Genomic DNA, 9,286 nt, shown 5'->3' on the forward strand with positions numbered 1-9,286 from the left:
AAAAAAAAAAAAAAAAAAGATGAAAAAGGAGGAGGAAAAAAATTCTTAACTCTTGACCTTCAGTGTAACATTTTTTTAAGTAAGCCCTTTACTTCAAAAAGGTGTTTGCTTATAACAATGAATTTTAGAAAGGAGAAGGAATGATATAATAAGGGATTTTGCTAAGATAGTTTTTTTTCTCTTGCCCTTAGTTTCTGCAGTGCCTTTACTGACTGGAACATATAGCATCGGCCCTGAGAGCAGAGGAGTTTTCATTCCTGTCTAATAATTTTAATAATCTCAAAATGGAATGAAATGGAGATTTTCATATGCCAACTCCTTAAACTTGGGTTGAACAAGGAAGAAGATTAAAGGCTATATTTAAGTGCACCGATTGTAAATTCTAACCCAGTTTCATTTATTATAGCACCTGCAAAGCCAATGTCTAATGAAAAAATAAAATAACAGGCCTATTTTTATAAAAGGTCAGAAGCACACCAAAAAGGAACTTTTCTGTCTAATCTTTATACTCATACGTCAAGATGTATGAGTTTATTTATGTACCTAAAAAGATTTAATACTAAATCCTGACTACTATTATCCATGTCAGCTGACCCCTAGGACTTCAAACTGTAGAAAAGGGACACTGAATACTGGGTTGGTTGATGTATTCTGTTTTTGTCATAGACCACCTGCCACGGCTTATAACAGATCTGTAATGCATGTCTCACCTTTTATTTTGTAGAAAATAGATTGATAGATTAGGCCTGGGGCCAATGAACCGTGGAACCCCAGGTTGGCAAGAAAGAGTTTATAACTCTTTGATGTTATTTCTGTCTCATGTCAGCGGAGAAGGATGAGCTAGATTATCCGAGAGTAAGCTGGATGCCAAAATCAGCATTCCCCTCATTTATCCACCTTATAGTTCAAGAGAAGGCCACTGTACAGGTTATGAAAGGGCCGAAAAGGCCCTGATGGAGAAATCTGGTCTTGTAACCTTTTAATTTGCTCGTTGATATTAGAACTAATTACAAGAAACTGAAGAGAGCACTTCATTGTTTGTTGCTGGAGAAAATCAATCTGTTTTGCTGTCTAAGTGAATCCATTTGAGCTGAATGGTGCACTTATAATTTATGAACATTTTCAGTTATCACTAGGACAAGTATTCCATCTTTAGCATGGCTGGCCAAGTGTAGGGGAAAAGAGATGGACCAGAAAATGGGCCAGGAACCAAAGTCATTGCAAGGGTACTTCAGGAAAACCCTATTTGTCCTGTTAGCTACAATCTATAGGCAACCTAGGACTGATGCTTATACCTTGAATGCAGACTAAAAAAATTTTTTTTATGAAAGTGACACATTCTGGCTATTAGTGATATGGGTAACATCAAGAGCTTTGAATAGGACAATCATTCCTGTACTTATTTAGACTATTATAAAAGAGTGAAAATTCTGCAGCTCAATCACAATTTAAATGACGACCACAAAGAGAGTTTTTGCTGCTGCTGTTCAAGTTGTGACAAATTTTAGGCCAATGCAGTTATCTCCTTGAAGTTGCTTTATTGTTTTATTTGGATCAGCGATGTATGTCTTTATGCTGGTGAGGAGAGAGAGAAACATTAGTTTTCAGGTGCTATATAGGTCCTCATTCACTGGCAACAAATAAAAGACAACACACAACACAGGAAAATTAATAGAAAAGACCTCCCACGACTATGATCTTATGTGGTTTGGGAGTAGATGAAAACTATATTTAAGTACTAAAATAATTAAGATGTTGACATTAACATCTTCAATTGTTTATACAGAAACGAAAATGTAATGGGATTAAATAAACACTTCTACTTTGCACAAAGCATCTGTTTTCTTAAAGATAACTCAATTCCAATTTTGCACTTAGTTCGTTTGTGGTTAATTCAAAATATGGCCTCAAATATTGTAATGGTTTGTATGACTGTCCCTGCTTCACCTGCCCACCCTCCATGCCTCATCTCAGTACTGGAAAGATCACTAAACGTGTCATTAACAATTTAGTCCAGACCCGGGTTAACCACTCACTAGCTCAAAACTATGAGCCATTTATTTAAATCTCTTTGTGCCTCTATTTCCTCATTTGTATGATAATGGTGCCTTCTGAGGCTCGTCTTCCAGGGTCTAGTGAGGAACTAAGGACATAATATATACTGTAACACTTTATTATAAGGAGTTAAATTATAGTTATTACAATGTAGGTATTATTAAATTCTAATACTAATGGTGAGGAAGAAAGAGCCTAGGTACCATCACATAGAAGGTACTCATCACATAGAGTTTCTCAAACTTTAATATGTATCAGGTCCCCAGATAACATGGTTTTGTTCAATGTCATTTTATTATAATGTTGATGAGAAAAAAACCAAGCCAACCACTTCCCGGCTGTGGCCCCTCTCTGTCTGGAGTTCCCATGGTCGCCCCATTTCTCTGGGTTTTCTCCGGGTCTTCCCAGTTCCTCCCACATTCCAAAGCTGTGCGGGTGAGATGAATTGCTGTGTCTCCATGGTGCCAGGGTGTACATGTGAGTGTGCCCTGAAATGGGATGGCATCCTGTCCAGGGCTGACTCCTGCCTTGGGAGGAAGCTGCTGAGAGATGTTCTGGCCACCTGCCCCTCTAAACTAGAATAAAGAGGTGGGAAAATGAATGGGTGAATACAAACGATTGTGAAATGCAATTCATAGATGACAATCTATACCAGTGCACTGTAACAAACCTTGTGATACTAAAGCACTCAGCAAGCCCCTAATATTCATGATTGTTTGTCTTTGAACTTTGGGATGGTAGGGTGATAGTCTACCATGTGCTCTTGACAATTTTCGCTTTACAAACATATATTCCTTGATTTACCCCACCACTGCTATGACTGCTGTCACTCATGATTCACCAAAAACTGGGTAAATAGATATTTTACTTGTCTGGATCAATCTTTCTTAAATGGATATAAATCCCACATTTTTTTCATTGTTTAATGAAATGTTTTAAGTCTTTAGTTAGAAGTTTGGTGATATTTTTGTGACTAAAGGATGCTGTAGGAACTTAAACTTTGTTTATAGCAATTAGCCTATGGTAAGATTGGTTTCGATGTATGTTGTTTCACTGAAAGTTACAGTTTTCAAGAACCTATCCAGGACATTAAGTGAGAACTTAATATAAACACGAATGACCCTAGGATCTTGTTAAAATCAGGTTCATGATTCAGTGGGTCTTGTGTAGACCCTGCAATTTCGCATTGCCAGCAGGTCTTTGGAAGTTGATGGCCTGGGCACCTTGGTCTACACCTTAACTAGTAAGGATACAGAAGGTGGCTGTCAAGAGTATTTGTTGACCACAGTTCTTTCACTGGAATTATAATGTATTCTGAGATACTGTAAAGGCTTTTGCTAAACTCCAGAGAATAGGTACTTTAACTTTGATAGGACATATGAATGCTTTCAACTAATTTATACCCTTGAAATATAGACCTTTGTGGATTTCATAACCCAGGTGTACCATTCACATACCCTGTGCTCACCAATCCATTCCATTTCCTTCCCTTCTTGTCACTGTATATTGCAAGATGCTGCCCTCCACCCATCTTATTCCTCTGGTTTTCTTTTCAACTAGCTTCTGGATAGATTTAACCATTGGGAGGCAGTGGCAGGCAGGGCATTGGAGAGCAGGACAGAGGAGATGTCAGGATATTTGTTCCCCTCCTCCAGTGCTTTGAGCAATGGCTGATTCAGAGTAGGTAGCCATTGTGAAGTCTTCTGATAATGATCATTCGAATTCCTTTTTTGATGGTCACTTCCATTAGTCTGCTATGAATTTCTATAAAGGTGCCTTTGCAAAGAATTGAACCTGACGTTAGATATTCCTTCAAAATCAAAATCAACAATTTTAAGATTTAGGATTCTGTTGTCATCTAAGAACTTTAAACAGCACCAAACTTTACCCCCGTTTCTGGCTTGCTCCTATATATCAGTTATATAATAAATATAGTTTCGTAAAAGTTGCAATAATGTTACACAACAAACCACCCTAAAGCCTATTGACTTATTGACCTTTTATAAGTATACACAGTCTGTGGCTCAGCTGAGCTGTTCTGCTGATCGGGCCCATATGATTGTTTCTGGCCTCACATTTTCAGTCACCTAATGAGTTGGCTAGGGCTAGCAGATCTAGCATGGACTCACCCGGGATAATTCACCTCTGTTCCACATGGTTTATCATCCTCCAGCAAGCTAGGCTGGGCTTATTTTCATGCAAGAAACAACATTCTAATAGAGAAAGCAGAAGTGAGCAAGAACTCTTAAATCTTAGGCCTGGAACTGGCTTCCTATCATTTCTAACACATTCTATTGGCCAGAGCAAACCACAAGGCCAGCCTAGATCCAAGGATTAGGGAAATAGGCCCTGACTCCCAGTGGTAGGAACTTTAAAAGTCACATACAGGGAGGTCATCTGTGCAGTCTCCATGACCTGTAATCAGGTTTGATATTCATCTCAAAAGTGAGATATTCAATTAAGATATGTCCCCATATATTCAAGTTTCTAATCAACTAATCCTGACTCCTATGTATTAACTCAGTATCAATGCTCTCAAAAGTCAATAGTCTTGAAGGTCATAAAGAACCACAAAGATACTTTCTGTGAAATTCTGGGATGGTGACAACCAGCTATGTTTATTTTATTTATGCATTCAACATTTAGTAAGTGTTGGGTGGCGCCCATGGTCAGTGAGTAGAGCACCGGCCTCGTATACTGAGGGGGTTCAAGGCCAGCCCTGCCCCGGCCAAACTGCAACAAAAAATTGTGGGTGCCTACAATCTCAGCTACTCGAGAAGCTGAGGCAAAAAAATCTCCTAAGCTCTTCTAAGAGCTGGAGGTTGCTGTGAGCTGTAACACCACGGCACTCTACTGAGGGTGACAGAGTGAGACTCTGTCTCAAAAAAAAAAAAAAAGCATATAGTAAGTATTTCCAATATGGTAACTGTCATGCCAAGGAATGAGGATAGACTTATAAATAAGACGGATGCTTGTCTTTATGGATCTTACATTCGGTTGGAGGGAAACAAACATTAAAATGAATTATATAATTATAAATACTGCTGTTTTCATTGTCCTTTTAGATTTGTTAAGTTGTAGGTTTAACTACTGTAATAAAAAGACCCCAAATTTTAATGACTCAAATAATGTAGATATCTGTATCTTTCTTATATAAAGTCCAGCATAGCTCTGTAGCCATTGTACTAAAAAACTTCCCCAAGAGCCAAGGCTAGCAAACTGGCTATGCTATTCTCAGTATATTGCTATATTTCAAAATCTTCATACTGGCCAGGCATGGTGGCTCACACCTGTAATCCTAGCACTCTGGGAGGCCAAAATGGAAGGATTCCATGAGGTCAGAAGTTTAAGACCAGCCTGAGAAAGAGCAAGACCTTGTCTCTGATAAAAAATAATAGAAAAGTGGGTGGCACCTGTGGCTCAAAGGAGTAGAGCACCAGCACCATATATTGGGGTGGTGGGTTCAAACCCGGCCCTAGCCAAAAACTGAAAAAAGGAAAAAACAATAGAAAAATTAACCAGGCACTGTGGTGGGCACCCGTAGTCCCAGCTACTTGGGAGGGTGATGCAGGAGTATCACTTGAGCCCAGGAGTTGGAGGTTGCTATGAGCTAGGCTGACACTGTGGTACTGTAGCCTGGGCAACATACTGAGACTGTCTCACAAACAAACACACAAAAAACCAGAATCTCCATACTGGCCACACAAGTATCCATGTATTCTCTTTTTCATGAAGAGAACACACCATATCCCAAGGACAAAGCCGCCCAAATCTCATTCACTTAGTGCATCCAGCTCAAAGTCTATTGTCTCTGGATGATGTACTGTCTTTTCTATCAGATCCAGATGTGGCTCCTTGGCTATTGTTTTGTTTGTTTGTTTGTTTGTTTGTTTTGTTTTGTTTTGGGGTTGGTTTTGGTTTTAGCAGGCCTGGGCCAGGTTCAAACCCACCAGCCCTGGTAAATGTGGCTGGTGCCCTAACCTCTTAGCAACAGGTGCCCAGCCACCCGCAGGCAATTCTTTTTTTTTTTTTTTTTTTTTTTTTTTTGCAGTTTTTGGCCCAGGCTGGGTTTGAACCCGCCACCTCTGGCATATAGGGCCGGTACCCCATAGGCAATTCTTTTTTTTTTTTTTGAGACAGAGCCTCAAGCTGGCCCTCTGGGTAGAGTACAGTGGCATCACTGCTCACAGCAACCTCCCACTCCTGGGCTCAAGTGAGTCTCCTGCCTCAACCTCCCAAGTAGCTTGGACCACAGGCACCTGCCACAATGCCCAGCTATTTTTTGGTTGCAGCCATCATTGTTGTTTTTGGTGGGCCCGGGGCTGGATTCGAACCCACCACCTTAGGTATATGTGGCTGGTGCCTTAACCACTTGAGCCACAGGCGCCGAGCCAGGCAATTCTTAATGGTGGAGCAAGAAGAGGCAAAATAGCTGCAATAAGTGCTGGACCACCTCTGTGAGACCTAGACTTTCAATTCAGAATTTTACCCCTTCATGCCCCGTACCCATCGCCCAAGCCTGAGACTACAAAAGAAAGCTAAGGAGAACGTTTTCAGAGAGCTGCTTTGAAAGCAGGGATGAGAGGAAAATAAGGTTGCTTTCTGCATAGCCCCACAATTAAACAATTGCTTAGTTGAAATTGCTGGCTCGGCGCCTGTGGCTCAAGCGGCTAAGGTGCCAGCCACATACACCTAAGGTGGCGGGTTCGAATCCCCAGCCCGGGCCCGCCAAACAACAATGACGGCTGCAACCAAAAAAATAGCCGGGCGTTGTGGTGGGCGCCTGTAGTCCCAGGTACTTGGGAGGCGGAGGCAGGAGACTCGCTTGAACCCAGGAGTTGGAGGTTGCTGTGAGTGTGATGCCACGGCACTCTACCCAGGGGGATAGCTTGAGGCTCCGTCTCAAAAAAAAAAAAAAAAGAAATTGCTGTAAGAGGAGGGTGGCACCTGTGGCTCAAAGGAGTCGGGCACCAGCCCCATATGCCAGAGGTGGCAGGTTCAAACCCAGCTCCAGCCAAAACCGGCCAAAAAAAAAAAAAAAAAAAGAAAGAAATTGCTGTAAGTGATGCAAAAAAGGACAGTGTGAGAACATAAAATGGGTCTAATGTAGTTCAGAAGGGGGGATGGCTGTTTCAGACAGTAATTAGAGAATCACATACTAGATACTGTGATTTGGTCTGAAGACAAAACTCCCTTGAGTGTCCTAGTTATGTATACTCCTGTCTAAAAATTCTTACCCGAGCAAACATCTCAGGGTTAAGGGCAGCCTTTCCCTAGATGCACAAGGAATTCATATTTTTTGTCTCAGATAATTCTACCTCTGGTCTGGATGCTGACCTTGTCATTGACTTATTCTTCCCTGAGACTCATTATATTAATCTTGAAGGAGACAGAGAAACCACTACCTCCACTGCCAGTTTCCATAATTGTTATCCTACAATTTGGTGCTAATTAAAATGTGAAAAGGGTTGTGATGATATCGGTGAGTGTAATAAGGTTGTTCTTTGTTCCTGAGAGCACAGATAATGTCCCCAGAAAGGATTTTGTGTCTATTCACATCAGAGCAGGAAAGAGGAAGTGAGACAGAGTCTGGGCTGAGAACACGATGGCAGATCCCGCGGTCTCATAGTCTGGCATGAGCAATGCAGGCTACTCATTTCAAAGACTAAATAAAAATAAAGTTCTCCATGGCTTTGAGAATTTGATTTTTTTTTTCCTGTATACTTAGTTCTACCTGTTAGAAGTCTGCCTGGTTCAAATGAGGTTCCATTAAAAAAAAGGATCAAGAACATAGGAAGAGAAGGAAGTCTGAGGAGGAAACATTAGATTTCATTGTGGATTTTTTTTAAGCTTGAAGTGCTTGTGGCACAGTTTTAAGATTGATTGTCCCGACTGTATGATCATCCCAACTTCGAAACCAAAGCCGTCTTTTCCCTGCCTCACCTACCCCATCCCTGCATTAAGAAAACTTAGGATCTTCTTATTTTGTAGTAAGATTATCTAGTTTGTCTGTTTTCATGACTACATAGTTTCTTTGATATTAAACTGCAATTGCATGAAATTTTTTTAAAAAGTATGTATGTGCAGGTGGCACCTGTGGCTCAAGGAGTAGGGCGCCCGCCCCATATACCGGGAGTGGTGGGTTCAAGCCTGGCCCCAGCCAAAAACGGCATTAAGAAAAAAAGTGTGTCTGTGTGTATTTAATGTGTACCTGCTAAGTGGTGGTTTCCTTTTTATATTGCTGCAATATCTTAGACATAAGGAAAAGTCTTGCTTTGCTAAAAAAAAAAAAAAAAATCAGTTCACTTTGTTCCAATTAAATACACTACAGGTAGAACAAACCACCTTAAAAGTTAGGGGCTTAACATAACTCAGTTGTATTACTTCTCATTCTAAGAGGTGACCATATTTGTCTGCTTCGCCTGGTGTCAACCAAGGCCCTGGGAAAGCTGGAAAGTCCAAAATGGCCTCACTCACATGACTGGCAATTGGTGCTGGTTGCCAGCTGGGAGCTCAGCTGAAGCTATTGGCCATGAGCCTCAGTTTGTTTTTCATACAGTCTTCTTCATGTGGCTCTTCTGGCTTCCTCACAGCTTGGTGGTTGGATTCTGTGAAGAAATGTTCCAAAAGAACAAGCACCAATGTTCAAAGACTCATCAAGCTTCTACTTGCATCAAAATGTTAATATCCCATTGGACAAAGCCAGGCCAAGCTCAGAGTCAAAATCAGAAGGGACTACGCAAAGACGTAATACATTCTGAGAAGCATGATTAATTGGGGCCTGCAAAAAATAACAACCTTCCCCATATTCCTTACTAGTCATGTGGTCTCAGTTTTCTCATCTGGAGATAGGGACAAAAATGGCCCTACAAAAATGGACTAAGTGAGGTATATGTAATACATGTGAGAACATAGGACTGTTCTCAGCACATGCTAAGATAACAATAAGTATTAGCTATAGTTAATGTTTTTTTCAGATTCTTCCTACAGAGCTGTAAATAAAATAAAATAGTCTTCCAGACAGACACAGAGCTATTAAGCAGCAATACATTATAAGCTTCTGCCTTAATCTGCCTTTCTCTCAAGGCCTTCACATGTGTCAGTTGGACAGATGTTTGCTGTGTCCTGAAACCACCAATACACTGTTCTGCAATTCCTGGTGATTCTGACTGGAGCCTCTACTAGTCAATTTCAATCTTTCAATGTCTCTCTCTCTCCCCCTCCCCTCCCC

At 40.8% G+C, this 9,286-nt stretch overlaps 1 protein-coding gene and 1 pseudogene across 1 annotated transcript in view; both read left to right on the plus strand.

The window, feature by feature from the left end:
- The window catches only part of DMD (dystrophin), a 2,307,273-nt gene that overhangs the window by 1,424,161 nt on the left and 873,826 nt on the right, over positions 1 to 9,286 (plus strand). The gene's annotated exons all lie outside the window — the stretch shown is intronic.
- LOC105887353 overlaps positions 7,529 to 9,286 on the plus strand; it is a 7,906-nt pseudogene continuing 6,148 nt past the window's right edge.

The sequence above is a fragment of the Otolemur garnettii genome, unplaced genomic scaffold, assembly GCF_000181295.1.
Source record: "Otolemur garnettii isolate 467f Iridium unplaced genomic scaffold, OtoGar3 scaffold00072, whole genome shotgun sequence".
Classification (NCBI taxonomy): domain Eukaryota; kingdom Metazoa; phylum Chordata; class Mammalia; order Primates; family Galagidae; genus Otolemur; species Otolemur garnettii.